Here is a 19,427-nt window from a genome sequence, read left to right as displayed (position 1 = left end):
TACATCTTCCCCCCCTCCCCAACCAGGTGCCTAAAACTTTTGCACAGTACTGTATGGCATGGTCTTTCGGGGATTATCATCTCGCACACTTCTATTTCAGCTTCAGAAAACTGATGTCAGCTGGGCTACTTGCAGAGCTTCACCCGGAAAACGAAGCCTGAAACACAGAAATGACCCGGAGGACACCTACACTTCCACGACACCAGAGCTCAAAGACAACAGGGGATTTTTTTTTTGTCTCTCTAAGATTCCTCGCCTGAACTTTTTTTTTTTGTTTTTTTTATAGACAATACCCATTTTGGGGTTTTCACAAAATAAGGTTGTGAAAACCTGCCAGTGCTGCCTGCGAAAGTTAGTTCCCTTTTCCACCGATTTCAGTGAAGTTACAGATAAAGCACAGACACCTGCTGAGGGCATCAGAGCAACTCGGCGCGTCGAGTGTATCGATAAGAGATTGGCGGCATCTGTGCCGATGTTGAAGACCGTGAGCACTTGAGGACCTACCTGTAGCAAACACACACACAGACACACACGCACATGCTATAACATGCCACCTTTACAAAAACGAGAGTATCTGCTGCTGCTTTTGGCGAACACTGGTACACGGGGGGGGGGGACACATGACGGCCGTGTGCCTCAAGATAGCAGTGAGTCACTTAACAAGAGATGAACGGCGATGCGTTAAGCTGCATGATGAGTCATGAGACGAAAGCCGGCGATGGACCGTCCCTGCAACACCCTCATTCGCACAGCGACGGCCCCCTCCTGTGGTAACGACAGTCGGTGCACACAGACACCCTGCCCATAATACACAGTTTTTACCACCGACTGATCCTATTCATTCAGCGGACACTTTTCTCCACTGCAGTGTACAATGTGAGGATTCTACACTAAGATAGTTAGAGCGATTACCCATTTACCCTGCATGGTCATTTTTATGAGAGCAATTCATAGTACGTACCTTACTAGACAAGCAGCGGGATTCAAACCCAGGGCCTCCGAGTGGACGGCAGTGGCTCTAACCACTAAGCCACCTGCTGCTGTTTTTGCTCTTTACGCCATAAAAAGTCTTCCAGGGATGTTACTATACAACGGATGAAAAGAGGCATGGGCGACCATGGGTAAGAGCACAAGAGTGAAGCGAAATGGAATGAAGAGTATCAGTGAAACTCTTATGTTTACTACAATGCATTCTCAAGAAAGGGAACACCAAATAAGTCCAGGAGAGATGTATCCAGAGGTCAGAGTACCACCAAAAATGAAAGACCCACCCAAGCAAGCAAGTCCCTTCTTACTGGTCTTACTAGTCCAGTCTGGGTCTGACTGACTCTGATGACCACAAAATATATCCGAATTTCCTGAGAAGCATTCGTAGGCAGGTGGTGTGGTGGCACAGCAGGTTTGACCGGGTCCTGCTCTCCAGTGGGTCTGGGGTTCGAGTCCCGCTTGGGGTGCCTTGCGACGGGCTGGCATCCAATCCTGGGTGTATCCCATCCCCCTCCAGCCTTACTCCCTGTGCTGCTGGGTTAGGCTCCGGCTCCCTGAGACAAGCAGTTTCGGGGGGGGGGGTGTGTGCGCGCATTCTTGCACTAAAACATGTTCCGCTGCTATCACAACTGCACACATGTACTGTTGGAAGCACAAAAGCAACCAAACAACTGCTATCAAAACTGTCAGAAACAGATTTTCGCTGAAAACGCTGCACTGATTTTTCACATTTATTAATTTTCAAGTAGGAAAAAACTACGTTGTTCGCAATTGCTCCGAAATGACTTTGTACTTAAAGCCCGGGAGGGTGTCCATAACAGCCAAAGTGATGACACCAAAAGTGTGTCTTGTGCCATGTAACAGCATCACTCATTCAGCTATACACATACCAATGGCAACGAAAAAACACCCAATCTTTGGTGAACTGAGTACAGATTGACACTCCAGTTGTCATTTCTCAACCCTAAACGGGCATCTAGTGACGAAGCCTCGAACGTCAAGGCCCTGACAGCTTAAAGTCCTTCTGAGGGACAATGCCAAATAGGGCTTCTTCACCTACTCACATAACTGAGCTTTAAAACTGATCACCATATTAATCAGAACTATGACTTTGAAAATGAATATTGAAGATTATTATTATGAGCTCCAGTGACCCCTGCAAAACACCGATCATGTTTTCCAAGGTTCTGCAGTGTAACTCCAGCTGAAGCCTCTCTCGGAAAGGAGCAGAGATAAGAAGGCTGGCGGAAACTATCGCAGTGACAGGCGGCAAAAGGAGTATGTCCGGAAGGTCGTCTCACGCGCCGTTTCCATGCTGACGGCAAACAGCCCGGCATGAGGGAACTGTCAGCGCGGTAAATGAACAAGAGGTAACATGTCTTACCAGCTCAGAATTAAACGCCAGGATTTTTCAACGCCTTATGCCGAAATATTAATGTGCAAGTTTTCAATTCATATGCGCACTGAATAATAAACCCTTATGGCTGCCAAGTTCCCCCAAATCATTTATAACCTCGGTACGGACACAGAGAGAATTAATTAAGTGCTAATTATGAGACATCAGTTTATGGCTGTCTAGCATTTGGTAAGAGCGAAAATGCTTGACATGTGATGCTGAAAGATATTTTAAAAAGTACAGCAGCAGAAGGTAAGTGGATTAGCTGGTAGCGTAACAGTCAGTGCTGCTGCTTTTGGACCCAAATGTCGCAGGTTCGAATCTCAGTTCCGGGTTGAGCCTCATTGAAAAAGCTACTAACCCTTTAAAAAAAAAAAAAAAAAAAAAAAAAAAAAAAAAAAAAAAAATCTATCAACATATAAAAGAGTAAATAACTAAGACTGAGACTGTAAGTCACTTTGGAGAAAAGCACGAGCTAAATGAATAAATGTAGGTAAATATAAGCACTAAAGATGTAGGTTGTTTGAATCCAGCAGGTGGCGCCTAGAATCTTTTATTCATATTTAGTGCCTGCTTCAAAAAAAATGGTGAAATTATAAATAGGAGGAAAACATGATTCTGATTTACTCTTTCTTTAGGAAATTATGGAAGTCATATCCTGCCAACAAGTATTACATTGATCAAAGAGAAACATTTAAGTACACAGACTGGGTAACGTCAGAATTTCTATATTGAAATATAGAAATTTACTTCTGTATGTGAACTAGGATTGTTATGACTTTACCAGAAACCAGGTTTTTTTTTTTTTTTTTTACTTTATTGCAGTTTTAATCACTTGATAGTGAATTTAATTAATGAAAATGAGGTCCAAATATGGTAAACAGTGAAATATGCTTAACGTTGCTGGACACCCCATCTGAAAAGAAAAAAAAAAAAAAAAATCAAATTTTTTTACAACTAAAAAATTAAATTACTGTATTGGTGTGGCATTTACACCATTATAAAATCACATTGGTACCTAATTATAGAATGAAGCGAGATTTGGGTTTAATATTGTAATGGCAGAGAACTGCTGAGTGCGAAACAGGACAATCTTCGTACGCACGCAGGACACCTTGATACAAAGGGCAAAAATCAAAGTCACTCCATTGGACCTTTCGATATCCATAATCAGCAGCTCGCTCATGTCAAACAACATAAAACAGGAGCCGGCTGTTCCAGCCTTGGAAAATTCTAGAAGGAACAGCTTTCCGCTCTTCAGAAGCCACGCACAGCGTTACGGAGCTGCTCTCCTTGAATCCGCATCTCTTCTAGTGACACACCAAAAAGCATCAGAGCAACAGTTTACAAAAAAAGAAAAAAACAAATAAATGACAGGTACGACTACAAAAAGCACTAACCCCACATGGCCCCTTGGATGGCCTTCTTGCCTTCCTGCCACCAAGCAGCCCCAGGAAGCGTACAACTCCTCTCAAAGATGCTCGTGTCTGCTCCTTAACGTTGGATGCCGAGAACAACATAAATCAAACGGGCTCTGCACATAAATAACAACTGCAGCAGCGCACAGACAAACGCACGCTGCATCCTGATTTGCAAAGCTGGCTGGGAAGGGAGAACGTGTAGTCATTTTTTTTTTTTTTTTTGTGCCAAACATCGCTTTGCTGGAAAAAGCTCTGCGCAGTAAAAAGCACCATAGCAACAAGGCAAGCTATGAGAGGTCAACACAAAAGGAGCGCTCCTTCCTGGGAATACAGTACGAACAGCCCACAGAAACGAAGGCCTCGGGAGGGCGAAACGTGCACCGTCGTCATCTTCTCTTTCAACGGCGCCTTTTCCCAGAGCATGTCATCGCTCCCCGGCCTCCTCGCGTATTTCCAGGTCAGCAGTACTTAAAGCACTGAGCAGCACCGTCTTCCCATTAATCCACCGTCAAGGCTCCCCTAGGTATGCAGTTCAGGGTTTTTAAAAAAAAAAAAAAATAGTTAATTTAAGAGAGGGGCTAATTTTGGGGATGCGTCAAAAAACTAGTTAAAATAATATTTACACATAATCGTGCAGTGATTACCAACCCGTTGGAGGATAGAACTGACACACTGCTACCTTCCACTCAAAGGCCCTGGGGTTTGAACCCCACCTCCAACTGTAGTACCCTTGAGCAAGAAACTTACCCAAAATTGCTCCAGTAAAATTACCCAGCTGTATAAATGGGTAAATAATCGTTAGGTGGTCAACACTGTAAGTCGCATCACCTAAATGAGTAAATGTAACATTCACGTGGCTTTAGGTGTACAGCAGGTACATGTTTGCATGCTGCCTAATGATGCGGCAACAAGGTGTAATAAATCAATGAAGAAATTAAGGGGAGGAAAAGCGGAATGCAGCATCTGTAGTGCGTAAAGAAAGCAATCGACTAGGCAGGTCATACATCAGAGGAACCTGAACAACTACACATGGGGCGAGGTTGCCATAGCAACAGCATTGCGGGTAACAATCAAGGGGCCAGATATTCTAAGTGCAGACCTCAGCTGGCAGGCGTAGATTTCATTTTAAAGATGAGGCGAACACTGATTTTAGAACCGCCCTCTTGTGTCTAAATGGTGCATGCCGAAGTTTTAAAAAAACCATGTGACATGACAATTCAACTTGTAGGAAAATCCCAGTGCCCCCCCATAAAGAGTCCCTCATCCATCATGAGTGAGAATGTGGTATAGTACATGTTCACTCAAGAATCTGCTCAGAAAGTTGTCCAAATGAAACCCCTGACTGCTTTCAGTCCCAAGCATGACCACAGACACCCTAAAAAGACCACAAAGACAACTTCAGCACTGTCTCTCAACACACCGTCCTCAACGGTACAACTGCCATTCTCCACTCTGCTGCAAGTTAGCAAAGGATGAGCAGGTACTAAGAGATTCGTGCTAACATTTAAAACAATCCCAGTATTAAAGACACAAAAGCACAGAGGAAAAGAGAACATAAGGGTGTGTCGATGTATGGATGAGTGACCCAGTGCAAGTAGACTATCTAGCAGAGCAAGTCACCTTGGTGAATAAAGTGTGTGGGCTGATAGCACTACATAGAGTTCATTGGAAGTCGCTTTGGAGAAAAGCATCTGCTGAATAAATAAATGTAAATGCAAAACGTGAAGTGTGGTGGTCACTCAAATGTGTGGTTGTTTTCATTAATAAACATTTCTGAAAGTTGCTCGTTCAGCACCCAAGACTGACAGTGCTGCTGCACCCATCCTTGAGCCAGATACTTGACTGGGAACATATCAGTAAAATATGCGGCTGTCTAAAAGGGGTTTTTTTTTTTTTTTTTTTTTTTTTAAAAAAAAAAAAGAAAAAAAAAAAGAAAAAACCACATTGAATGAATGCTACCGTCATCATAAAACAGTGATACATCCCCTGACGCAAAAGTGGTAGGGAGTTAGTCAAGTTGTCCAACCTGGTACATTGTTTTATGGCGCCATCTGCGAGAGAGCAACGAACGAGCCCATGTGGACGAGCCTGTTGCTCGGTCATAACATCTTCCACGGCCACGGAACCAATCCGAATATGAAGGAACGTCTCCTCTCGCTCCGCAAAAACCAGTAACCTTGCATTCGTACACAAGTGCAGGCGAGCCTTACGTCACCATTCTATACACATTTTCATCAATCCTTACATGTGTTACATCAAAACGGTGCTTATTTTACCGGTGAAAGATGTACACTGGCTAGCAAAATATAACACAAATCATTTAAAAGGTTTACAATAAACCTTTGGCTATATGATTTCCATGGCATACAAAACGGAGCAAAACCCATCTATTTTATGTATACGCAACAGCTGCAACTCCACGAGAGTATTTCAGGTGTTAAAGACAAAAGAAGGAAAAAAGGTGGAAAAACCCCCCAAGCAACATGCGAACAGAAGGTCTTCGATACCATCGATGACGCCAATGTTATCGGAGCGACCCAAAGTTTTGTTTGGAGTGGCTTAAACCGGGCCTTTCTCTGGCGTTAGTCCAGTTATTCCTCGAAGGCATCGGGATTTAGCAACAGGCCACGGCAGATGGTCTAATAATGTAAATGCCAAGTTCGGAGTTAAAATTTTTCCTATTTATTAGAGCGCATTATCAATGCGAAGTTAGTGACGCAAACTTAAGCCCTCCGAGCATGAACATTTTTGCGCCGTATTGTAAAGAATCAATCGGTTCTCGCACACGTTTATTAAGCAGAGTTTCTATTCGAAGGACAAACGTGGAGGATCGAAACAATGTCTAAGACAACATGATAATGTGTTCCGCGTGGAACATGCGTTTACTTTATTTCTAGCCATTATTTTAATTGTATAATCACGACAATGTTCAAGGTTGCACTGACTAAGCTGACATAAGAGAACTGTCCGCCAACATGCCAAATGTCCAACTCGAACCCAAGCTGTACAGCACAATGTACGCTGTTGCTTCGCCATAAATGTTGCATCTGATGCTTCTAGGCTTCCACACAGAGTGCAGAACATGTGACCGGACACCAGAACATTTATACATCCACAATATAAATGATTGCATTTCATAATTACAATGCGGAAAAGGGCACTTGACACATTACCACCATATTTAAAGGAAGCATACAAAAGGATGTTTTTATTGGATGCTAAACTGAAGAAATGAAAAAGGTAAAACATGGCTGCTATGCTGTGTGGTATATGACAAAAAAAAAAAAAAATTGGTAGGTGCTGCCCCTTGGGTGTGACATCCCTGCCATACGCTGCGACCCAAGTCCTCGCATGGGGTGGTGGGAGAGGGTTGGGAAAAAAAACCCTCTCCATGGGCAGCAGAGGCTGACGCCACCTTCTGCAAGATGATAAAATATCTGCTGAGCTCCATTACGCTCACCACCTCAAAACAGCCATGGCAGCCATGGCAACCGATGAGCGTGAACTGTACGGCGATCAGAGGCACGGTACCGTTACAACGGGGCGGTGTAGGCCTCAACCTGAGGGGGGGGGCTGGACAGACAAGGCACACATCTATGTACAGGCTCAGCCCATGGCAACGGGAATAAACATTTTTAACTAGAGCAACAACACTTCAGCAATGCGCGCATGTAACAATGAACATTACTCTATAAATCATACTAACGTTCATCTGAGGTACAGCCCTTTCCCGATAACCTTAACACAGTTGGTGCAAGCCCCACTCCCCGTTATTGTAGTAGCCTCGAGCGAGGTACTTACACCGAATTGCTCCAGTACAAACATCCGGAGGTATAAACACGTCAAACACTGTTAGACACCTTGGATAAAGCTGTCAGATACGAAACGATTCACTAACCTTGTAAGCAACACCACAGCAGGCCTTGTATTCCGAATAACACCCACTTAGGAAAATATGTTACCCGTCTCTGCACCAAAGGTCACGACCGCCAATGGTATTTTTACAGAATTGTACGTGATCCTCACAACGGTAATGTTTAAAGAACATTTAGGGAGCAAAACAAAGGTTGATCGTGACACTACTTATCTTGCTTTGGGTCTTCGAAAAGCATGAACCAAGAATTTAGCAAACGTTGCAAGTCCAAACTGCTTCTGTCTGTCTGACTTTCCTGAATAATTCTGGGAAGCAAGTATACAAATAACAGGCTGCCCTGACTCTCAGGAACAGTTTCCTGAAAAATTGGCCAAAAAAAAAAAAAAAAGGACAAATTTTATATAGAATTTTATTCCCTTTTAAACAATGCACTAAAACTTGAAGTTGTGGAAATTATATTTCCTTTGTATTACAATTAACTCAAAATGAAAAGTGGCATTACTGAAATGTCACAACCTGTGTAACTAATACGTCCTGTAACGGTGACGATGACAGACATCTGGCACATGACGTCCAGACGTGCACAACAACGCGTAATGAGTTAACAAGATTATCGGGAGTTAAAGTCTAGCGGAGTTAATGTGCTCACATTCAAAGGAGGCACTGAATGAAGAGTTTCTACAAAGGGACATTAACCAGAGATTAGTTACTTGGCTGACGCCGCGGTTCTCGGGAGGTGAATGTGTTGATAGTCGAGGGGCAAAAATTGAATGGCAGCCCAAAAATTATCAAAGGAATCCAGAATGCTCAACGCCTCATTGCCCTTAATGGGTTTACCAGTCAGCCCGTTAAAAATCCAGCCGTGTGCCAGGCCCATGCAGGTGTGCATCCAGACTAATCGGGAGGGCCACCATCAGGTACAAACTTTTTTATATGAAGAAAAGGTGCTGCACCTATAAATGAGCAGAGACACCCCCACCTGATCAATAAGATCTCTTCTTCTATTCTTTACATTCCCTCGGAAATAAAAAACAAAAATGTGTAGCAAGTGTATTGACAATTTTTCATAAGTCACCTTTATTATACTTATGTTGAGCTGGAGAACTGATTCTCAATACATTCAATTTTTTTTTTCTCTTAGGTCTTTGGACTGGAAACAAGAAGATGACAGAGCAAGATACCATTTCAAGGGTTTCCCCTTCAGACAGAGTTGACTGGTTTTGGCACCGACCTCAAGCGTACAAGATCAACACCTTGCGCTAACTTATTCTAAAGTCGTGCGAATGTACATGTGTTCGGATGTCAAGACGTACATGAACTACAATCCCGTGCGTACCGCAGCCAAATTTTTCAAGGCTAATTTCAAATAAAGTGCTATAAATACCTTTTTGAGGAAACCTTCTCTGAATATTTTCTAAGAATTTAAAGAGGGGGAGAACAAAAATGTAGCGTGGTGGGTAGAGCTGCTGCCTTTGGACCCAAAGGTCACAGGTTCAAACCCCACCTCCTACTGTAGTACCCTTGAGCAAGGTACTTATCCAAAAAAGACCCAGCTGTATAAATAATTGTAAGTGGCTTTAGGAAAAAAAGCATCAGCTAAATGAATGTAAAATGTTTGGGTGCCTTAAGTATATCTAATGTAGAGAATTTAGGAATATAAACCTGGCAGTTTGGGGGAAGGAGCTGAAGCTGCTGTTTCCATGTAAATAACGGTAAAAGTGCAGCACAGTCGTTCTGCTGTGATTCAAACCAGCTTGTTGATTCTGCATCTCACACACAACGCAAAGAGTGAAAGACTTCCTCCTCAAAATTACACACACATTCCATTCTCATGCATTTTTAGAGACCTGCCTGGCCAAAGCAAGCATCAGGAGATCGTGTCTATTCATTATTATTATTAACAATAATAAACGAGCGGTAATAGAGCAGGACGAACAAAACGTCGGGCGGGTTCGTCAAGCTACTGAGTGTCGGGCTGAACGGGTAGCGTCGGTGCCTGTCGGTGTGTTGTGTTTCCTTCCTTGTGCTGCTCTGTGTGTGTGTGTGTGTGTGTGTGTGTGTGTGTGTGTGTGTGACGGCCACAGCGAGAGACCCCCTCAGCAGCCCGCCTGTCCGTCACTCGGACCTCATGCCGTTGCGATCGCAGCGGAGACGAGCCCCCCTCCCCGAACGGTGACATATTCAGCCATTCTCCGCCGGCCTACTGACTGTTTGAAGACCCAGCTGCGCTTCAGTACTAACCTCTGGTGTGTGTGTGTACGTTCCCGCAGCACAGACACCGCGCGCACACACACACACGGAAAAACGGACACATTCGCGCGCGTCTCAGCTCGCGCCCCCAACACACGAACAGACTACTAGCCAAGGGCCGAACGCGCTTGTCAAAAGTAAGGCTTGAGGGGAAAATGTGGCTCTTCATACTTCACCCCCCCCGCCCCACGCGAACGCGCGCCCTATTGCCACCCCGTTGTGTTCCCCGAGAAAAAGCGTCCGTACCGAAGTACTTACTTACTCTGCCCGAGCGAGGTTCGCCGCCTTCCTCGCACTCCTGCCGTACATGCAGCGAGCGAAAAGCAGGAGTGTGCACTAAAACACACACACACACGGCGTGAAACGCACTACTAGTATGGCACCTCCTCTCTCCGTTTTCGAGAAGGCGACTAAGCCGAAATACACATTTTTAAAGCATGCATTTTAATATGTGCTCGCGGACGAGAGACTCGAAGAGAGCGAGAGAGAGCGGTATTTCGCTACTCACCTCGCGGAGATACGTGCGATTTAAAGGGCCAGGTTCGCTCCTCCGTGGCTTCGATCCCACTTTCCTCTTCTCACCCAAAAGGCCCCCCTCCCTTCCTTCCTCTCTCCGTTCACCAGAATCCACCCAATTTCGCCCCTTCTGTCCACCACTTGAGACTGCGTCCTCGCAGACAAACTTGCTTTTCGGTCTTTTTTTTTTTTTTTTTTTTTTTTTTTTGCTTTCCCCCCCCCCGTTTCCTTAGAATGGAGTGGTAAAGAAGAGGCGCATTCGGAGTAACGAGGCGTCTCTGATTGAGCAGTGAAAGCCAATCAGTACTTTGATAGCCGCCCTTCCCCACCCCCTCCGTCCGAACGCGAGGTTAAGTTAGGTTGCGTCCCTCTCCTTCAGCTTTACCTTCTCTGCTTATTATATTGTACGCTCAAAATCCTCTGGATTCGCGTCCGTGCTGGTCGCTCCTCATTAATGCGAACTGCTGACTCATGTTTCGTCTGTTCTTTCAAGTTAATCGCACCTTTTTCCTTTCCATACACCACACGCTGTGACTTTAAATGGGACGCGCTGTTATGTATATATCAGAATAATAATAACCAACACGTTGCTGTCATTCATTGCAGACTTACTGCGGCCGCGCTAAAGTCACTCGGGGGAAAAGCACAGTGAGCTAGTAAATAAATAAAACTTCCCTTATAAACTCTCTTAAACTCATCGATAACAATAAGACTAACAAGTTTATTAAGAATTATGATCATATTTTTCGTACTGAATGAAACGCTACTGTTTTTTCCTTCCTTTTCCCTATGTTTTTCTTTCTCTATTTCAACGCAGTGCTGTTCCTTTTCTGCAATAAAAAAAAAAAAAGCTAAGCAATAACCTAAATAATTTGAACTATTGTTCTTATTAAACAAACAAATATGGTGTTGATTTTTTATCGTCTAAAGTAGAAAAAAAATTAAAAAGATTCATGATTAATACCTATTTTGATAGTACCACTAAACTTTCTTTTTTTTTAAGATGGGGGGAAAAACATGGGAAAATATCCGTGCTTAGAAGTATATGTAAGGAGTTTTGAAGATAAGCAGCTCTGTGTTGGCAGTACAAGCAACAAGCGCGCTCTGTGAAAGTAAGTGCGTGTCGGCACCGCACGCGTTTTAACTGCGTTTACGAGCTCGGGGAGCGAAGCCCCTTCTGTTCTGGAAGAGTCGGGCTGGCAAAGCGCTTCGCCGGAGAGAGTCTCTGCGGGAAACACCGCTCTCTACAGGATACAGCGCCGCCGCCACATCGTCGTGCGAGTCGAGCCTCACTGCTCTGGAATTCATAAGAAATTATTATTATGATTATGTGTTCGTTTCCGCGTGACCAGGTGCTGCCCGTTAGTGAAAATAATTGTTCATAGCAGGAAAGGCTAATCGGAGCTCAGCTGTAGGATATTGACAATATTACAACAAATTGTTCCGAGTTAGCACTGTTTCTATAACAGTACTGTAGCATGCGCTCCCACTGCCACTTCCAGAGACTTCCATAGCATAGTTACTATTCACTTTTACTCTGTTTCTCTTTTTCTGCTTATATCTATTGTGTTGTTCTGCCTTATTTATTAGCACATCATGCCACTCTTATGCCTTTGCCCACCAGTGTTTTCCTTTTCATTTATCTACTACATTGCAGCATCATCTCAACCATGATTCTTGTGTAAATATATATGTGTTTGTTCATGTTTAATACGTGCTTGTATTGTCTGAATCTGAGCTTCGTCACAAGCATTTCAGTGCCCAATGTACCCAGTGTAACTGTGCAAATGACAAATGAACACCTCTGCGCTCTGGGTTCGGATGGCCTGAGGAAGGACGCACGGAAGGGCAGTGTTCATTATGAACGCGGTACACACACAGTAGAGGTATCGCCACGAACGCAGGTAAAAAACGCCGTTGGCCCGAGGACCCTTTTTCCTCAAGGACTTGCACTTCAAGCCAACCTGCTTAGTGCCCCTCAGGCTTTCCTCCCGTTTTCCACTGCCCAGCACACTCCCGCCCTTATTCCCTGTGAGTTTCTGCAGCAGGGGATCAAAATCATTTCTAAGAGTAACATTTATTTGTTTAGGAGACACTTTTCTCCAAAGCAACTTCCAATGAACTCTATGTAGTGTTATCAGCCCACACACTTTATTCACCAAGGTGACTTACACTGCTAGATACACTACTTACAATGGGTCATTCATCCATATGTCAGTGGAACACACTCTCTCTGTAACTCACACACTATGGGTGAACCTGAGCAGCATGTCTTTGGAAGGAAACCAGAGCACCCAGACACAGGGAGAACATGCAAACTCTACACAGACTGAGCAGGGATTGAGCCCACATCCTCTTGCACCCCCCACCCCAGGCACTGTGAGACAGCAGTGCTACTTGCTGTGCCATCACGCCGGTAACAATGAGCAAATGATTTGTACAATATTATACACAGTGCCGCTTGAAAGTATGTGAAGGCCCTGTTTTCCTTAGTTTTACCACAAAATGGTTATTTAATAAGAAGCAATGTTTCTCATCTGACATAACAGGTATATAATGACCAATTTTCCACATGTTCCTTTAGAGGAACTCGTGTGTCAAAAAAACAAGTAGGGCAGGTGCAAAAGTAAGCAAACCCCCAAGTTGCGCTGGTTAAACCAAGTAGGTAAGTAGAATCATGAGTGTAAATTATAGTCATTTATCTGAGACTTTTTTCCCCAAAGCAACTTACAATGTTAATCTATTTAGAATTATTTATCCATTTATACTAGGTAATTTTGCTGGAGCAATTTAGGGTAAGTACCTACTCAAGGGTTACTACAGCCAGAAATGAGATTCAAACCTACAATCTTTGGGTCCAAAGGCAGCAGCTCTAACTATTACACTACCAGCTTTTATAACTTTAATATTTTATACAAGAATAATGACCATTCCTGTAAGGTTCACATACCTTCAAGAAGTGATACATAGAGACAGTAAATCTGTTAATAGGGATATAGACTTAGCGTAGATTCCATGAGAATGTCATGCTACACCACTGAGAAAATTAGTTAAGCACAATTAGAAGAGGAAGAATATCTCATTTCAGAAATGGGCAAAACGGTAAATTCTCTAGGATAAAAATATCAGTGAAGCGCATATGTTTAACAATAGTCTCACCTTTGTCGTCAGCTCCTTACCTCTACCACTGGATGGAATGAAACTTTACATTTCCAGCAAAAGCGTGTAGAGTAAAACATCCTTTCTGTTAGAATAACTCCATTTTGATAATTTCAACCTGTCTGAGTTTTTTTTTCCATTCATTGGTTTTTCACTTTCTCTTGTACTCCCTGTACTTTTGTAAAAATCCAACATTAAAAGATAATGTGATTATCTTAATCACATTAAATAATTTAGCTTATTTACCACTATCATTTGTTTTCCAGACCAGTGTGCTGTATAGCTAATTGCTGCATACATACATATACATACACATATACTGTGTGTGTGTATCTATCTTTATACACTGCTCAAAAAAAGTAAAGGAGCATTTTTTAATCAGAGTATAGCATCAAGTCAGTTAAACTCCTGGGATATTGATCTGGTCAGTTAAGTAGCTGAGGGGGTTGTTAATGAAATTAACAACAGGTGAACTAGAGGGGCAACAATGAGATGACCCCCCAAAACAGGAATGGTTTTAGAGGTGGAGGCCACAGACATTTTTTTCCCTCCTCATCTTTTCTGACTGTTTTTCACTAGTTTTGCATTTGGCTAGGGTCAGTGTCACTACTAGTAGCATGAGGCGATACCTGGACCCTACAGAGGTTGCACAGGCAGTCCAACTCCTCCAGGATGGCACATTAAAACGTGCCATTGCCAGAAGGTTTGCTGTGTTTCCCAGCACAGTCTCAGGAGTATGGAGGAGGTTCCAGGAGACAGGCAGTTACTCTAGGAGAGTCGGACAGGGCCGTAGAAGGTCCTTAACCCATCAGCAGGACCGGTATCTGCTCCTTTGTGCAAGGAGGAACAGGATGAGCGCTGCCAAAGCCCTACAAAATGATCTCTAGCAGGCCACTGGTGTGAATGTCTCTGACCAAACAATCAGAAACAGACTTCATGAGGGTGGCCTGTGGGCCTGACGTCCTCTAGTGGGCCCTGTGCTCACTGCCCGGCACCGTGGAGCTCGATTGGCATTTGCCATAGAACACCAGAATTGGCAGGTTCGCCAGTGGCGCCCTGTGCTTTTCACAGATGAGAGCAGGTTCACCCTGAGCACATGTGACAGACGTGAAAGGGTCTGGAGAAGCCGTGGAGAACGTTATGCTGCCTGTAACATTGTTCAGCATGACCGGTTTGGTGGCGGATGGGACACCAGTCTATTGCAAGGTACCCCAACCAGGACTCGAACCCCAGACCCACCAGAGAGCAGGACCTGGCCAAGCCCACAGCACCCAGCGGTTGTTGACAATGGATGGTTACTGAGCTTTGTAGGGAGTTTATTAATCAAGGGCATTATTTTTGGAAGTATTTTCACTTTACAGCTTTTTTCCTCAAGTGCCTGAAATGTTTTCACACTACTGTATATGTACTGTGTAGAGCAATTACAAAGTCTCAAATTACAAAGCAATTACAAATGTAGAGCAAGTGTATTTAGGTGTTCTTTTGCATTTAGTTATACATAACAAACTATATGTTCATTGTCACATTCTGGATTATTTGTTCTGTATACTATTATTTAAGGTTACAGTAAATTACATCATTACCCACCAATATGTGGAAACCCTCAATCCCAGACCAGGATGTCAAGTAATCATGTCAAGGTTGCTCCAGCAAAATAAGGTATGTTAGAGTTAAACCATAAGAGCCAAATGTGGCTATGGGTTCAAAGAAGTCAGTTACCTATTGTCCAGCTATTATGGACACATAGTGGCATGAATCTGTTTTTTGGAGTTTATATTCTTTTCTTCCTAATCCAGACTATCCAAATTTCATGGAGGCAATTATGTATTTTTAAGTTTTTCTGCATGTCAATACTTGATCAATGAATTCTTATGACTGTAGCATCATCCTCAGAAGGGTGAGTTTAGTATATGTATTACACAAAATGATACATGCAGTTGCTAAAAATTAGGTGCAAGAATGATAGGAAGGAATACTGTATCATTGTTAACACTCAGAATGAGAAAGGAGGTCAAAGGCATTCATTTATTCCCAGCAGATGCCACAGCTGCTCTGCCATGAAAGACCCCCCCATAGTCCACACTGATGCTAATGCCAACCTAGGGTGGTTCCCACTTAACATTCTGTCCAGCAGGGCAGCTCAACATGAGACATTAAAGTCTTTATGATTCACCCTCCGTGATGGGAAAAATAATCCCCAGGATAATCAGAGTGACATGATAATGACACTGTTTAAACATCCTCAGAAACAGCCGTCTGTTTCCCATTGTTCCCGTGCTGCTGCTGCTGTTCAATGTTTTATTACGAGCTAAAAATGAATGAAAATTCTTCCACTATATAAGGGCACAAACCTGAAGTTCCAGAATCATGTTTCACCTGAACTTGTAAGGAGTCAGCAAGAGAAATGTGATCATTTCATGCAAGGAGTCCTTTGCGCTCCACTTGATCATTCTACAATCACTTCACTTCAGTATAAATTTGGATAATTCTGTAGGAGTCTTACACTTTGCTGTAGGTAATAGGTAAACCTCTTAAATGAGTCCAGTTCTTTATTTATCTGACATATGATCCAGGTGTTTGCGGATGAGCCTCTTACTGTAACTGTGATAACAAAGACACACAGTACATGCAAATGTACAGCAACCATGACCCCAGACTAATAGTAGAAGTAAATTGAGGGAGAGATGTGAGACAAGGAGTTCACTGTTCCAGCACAAATGAGCAAGACCACACCTACTGAAGTGGGATTGTGAAGTGAAAGTGGCGCAGCTTCCAGTACTAATACATTTTTCCACTTTCCCCTCATTTTTGTGCTCCACTCTGTTTGACAAGCCAATGAAGTAGCAGTGTGGGAATAAAAACTTTGTCTGATTCCTCAATACTGGAATGTGCAGCGTTCCATTACAGAGGGACCCACAAGAATGGGCTTTGCTACCTGTTTCACTTTCTTCTATTTCTAGGTAAACTCAGTAGCACCCTGTCAACGAAACCCTTTCGGGATGGTTATAAGGAAAGGGAAAATACTCTATTTTGAATAAGAATAAGTGAAGCAGTTTGAAATCAGCATGGTGATCCTTAAGGATAATGTGTTTCAGCTGAACTGCCATGTAGTGGGAGTCCTGGATCCCAGTGGAAAGATTTTTCCTAAGCAGCTCAACAGGGGTTTGCATTGCGTGTGGAACCCATGTGGAACACATCTAGTTTGCTCGTGTTACCCTTCAGTGGCGGAGATAATTATTAAGTCCAGGGCTTAAAAAATTCCTCTAACAGGGAATGTGTAACTGTGGTGTGCTGAGGGATACACGAGTGTCAAAAGTAAATAAATAAATGAATACATAAATAAAGCAAACAGAAACCTCCCCCTACTGAGCTCTCTCCACTTAATGAGCCTCCATTCAGGTGTGTTTCCTTGGAGCCAACTCCAGGGGCTTCCTCCCATCGGCTGTCTGTCGCATCAACAATGCTTGTAATATTTAAATGTCAGTTCGAAATAATATATGAATATTTTAACATCAACTATCAAGGTAACTATTTTGCTAAGACTATACATCTTCCTACTTCCATCCCATTTTCTTCTGTGTGATTTATGATTTCACTTCTGCTGCAACAGGAGAATTAAATGCAAACTATTAACATTCTTAATGATTCATCAAAGCGTTGTAGAAGAGGGACTGAAAATGTGAGTAGAGCTAAATGGTAAGAGTTTTCAGTGAGTGGTGTCATCCTTATATCCGAAATGTTGTAGACGCAGCTGATGCAACGTTGTACACGAGAGACATCTAAATGAGACAAGAGTACCTGGGGAGTGTATAGATTATGACACCTCTCAAACACTGAGTGGGGTCAGAGCATTCACAGCAGACTTCTGTTGTCCTGGGGCTAACAGACATTGAACCTAATATGGTGTCATATAACCCCTGTTGTGCCCAAATCCATGACAGAAATGAATATTTGTTTTTGAGAAGCTGTGTATATACCAGTGTTGAATTTAGGAGAAGGTAAATTCATAACTATCCTGTTGCCTTTACGCTTAAAATAGAGCACAGTACAGTTATGTCGATAATTGTTTATGACAAGGAGTCATTTTGCTGTGCAGTCAATAAATAAAATAAAACTGATAAATAAGATAGATAAAAATGATAAAATAAAAAAATGAAAATGTGGGTAGCACAGCGAGTAGCGGTGTGAGAGGACGGGGGGTTCGATCCCCGCTCAGCTTGTGTGGAGTTTGCATGTTCTCCCTGTGTCTGCGTGGGTTTCCTCTGAGTGCTCTGGTTTCCTCCCACAGTCCAAAGACATGCTGTTCAGATTCCCCCGTAGTGTGTGAGTGTCACAGAGAGAGTGTGTTTCACTGATGTATGGATGAGTGACCCAGTATAAGTAGTGTATCTAGCAGTGTAAGTCATCACGGTGAATAAGGTGTATGGGCTGGTAACACTGCACAGAGTTTGTTGGAAGTCACTTTGGAGAAAAGTGTCTGCTAAATAAATAAATATAATTTAAAACCAATGGATTACATATTACAAAATGTGTATGTTGGTGCCGCTTGCATGTATTATTGTGGTATTCAAGCAATTATTGTTTACATTTTTTTGTATGGACCTGAAAAATGGCTGCTAGGTAGAGTCTCAGAGAACACAAGATCCCCCCGAAGAAGAGGCCCTACTGCATTTGGAGTCAAAAAAGAAAGTGTGATTGTGAGGACTCAGGCTTTGATCCCATCTCAGTGTGTCAGGGAGCTCTATAATTCTGACAGAAATGGACACACAATCCTCAGACAGAACTTCTGATGAGGAAAGTGATCCAGTTCAATCAGAATGAATGAGGTGCAATGGCTCTCACAGGGGAGCGGCGCCTCTGGCACAGAGACACAATATTCTGAGAAGCTGTCTTGGGCCCTGCATCAGATCTTGTTTCCATCATGTCACCCAAAGAGGTATGGGACCTTTTTATGATGAAAAATTTGATTCATGAGATTATAATGTGCATGAACCTTGAGGCGTGGAGAGTTGCAACACAAAGGTGGAAGCAGTGGGGAAATGTTAAGGATAAGGAATTTTTGGCTTTCGTTGCATTGATTATGGGGGGTGCGGTGGCGCAGTGGGTTGGACCGCAGTCCTGCTGTCCGGTGGGTCTGGGGTTCAAGTCCCGCTTGGGGTACCTTGCGACGGACTGGAGTCCCGTCCTGGGTGTGTCCCCTTCCCCCTCAGGCCTTACGCCCTGTGTTGCCGGGTAGGCTCCGGTTCCCCGTGACCCCGTACGGGACAAGCGGTTCTGAAAATGTGTGTGTGTGCATTGATTATTTTTGCAGGTGCTGAGAAGGGCTGAGATGTACCCATCTGTCAGTTGTTTGGGGATGCTTTGTGGAAGAGTCGAGGACATCTGGTATGTACTGCACTTCGATGGCTGGAGGACCAGAGCCTCCTGACCCAAAGAAGACCATCTGGCATCTTTCAGGTACGTGTGGGACACGTTCTTAGGCAACTACAGGCACAGATTTGTGCTTCACGACTGTGTTACGGTTGATGACTAACTTTTGCCATTCAGGGGCAGTTCCAGATTTATGCATCACATGCCAAATAAATTGGCAAAATAAGGAATAAAAAAATTTGGTTTAGTGATGCATGTGTTGTCACATCCACGCCCACAACACAAGCAACAACACCTGACTCCGCACTAGCTCATAAGTAATCACTCACCCTATAAAGACCCTCTTCAGCTCCCGTACCGTTGCGGAATCTTGTTTGGGAAAACTGCCCTTCCTCGTGTTACTACACTCTTGCTCTGTCCATGATCTCCGGTTTTTTTGACTCCTTGCTTCGTT

The 19,427-nt window shown here is 43.4% G+C and overlaps 1 protein-coding gene across 4 annotated transcripts in view; it reads right to left on the bottom strand.

Annotated features, from left to right (window-relative positions):
- LOC108930567 (guanine nucleotide-binding protein G(I)/G(S)/G(O) subunit gamma-7) overlaps positions 1-10,825 on the bottom strand; it is a 71,949-nt gene extending 61,124 nt beyond the window's left edge. Inside the window, exons 1-2 of one of the 4 annotated variants that reach the window (XM_029254737.1) lie at positions 10,437-10,824; positions 4,186-4,323 (exon numbers count right to left, since the gene is read on the bottom strand). The gene's annotated coding sequence lies outside the window, so the exon portion shown is untranslated. The other 3 variants (XM_029254739.1, XM_029254736.1, XM_029254738.1) reach the window with 3 other exon arrangements.
- Positions 10,826-19,427: the final 8,602 nt, after the last annotated feature.

Source organism: Scleropages formosus, chromosome 9 (assembly GCF_900964775.1).
Source record: "Scleropages formosus chromosome 9, fSclFor1.1, whole genome shotgun sequence".
NCBI lineage: Eukaryota > Metazoa > Chordata > Actinopteri > Osteoglossiformes > Osteoglossidae > Scleropages > Scleropages formosus.
This window is presented reverse-complemented; position numbering and strand designations above follow the sequence as displayed.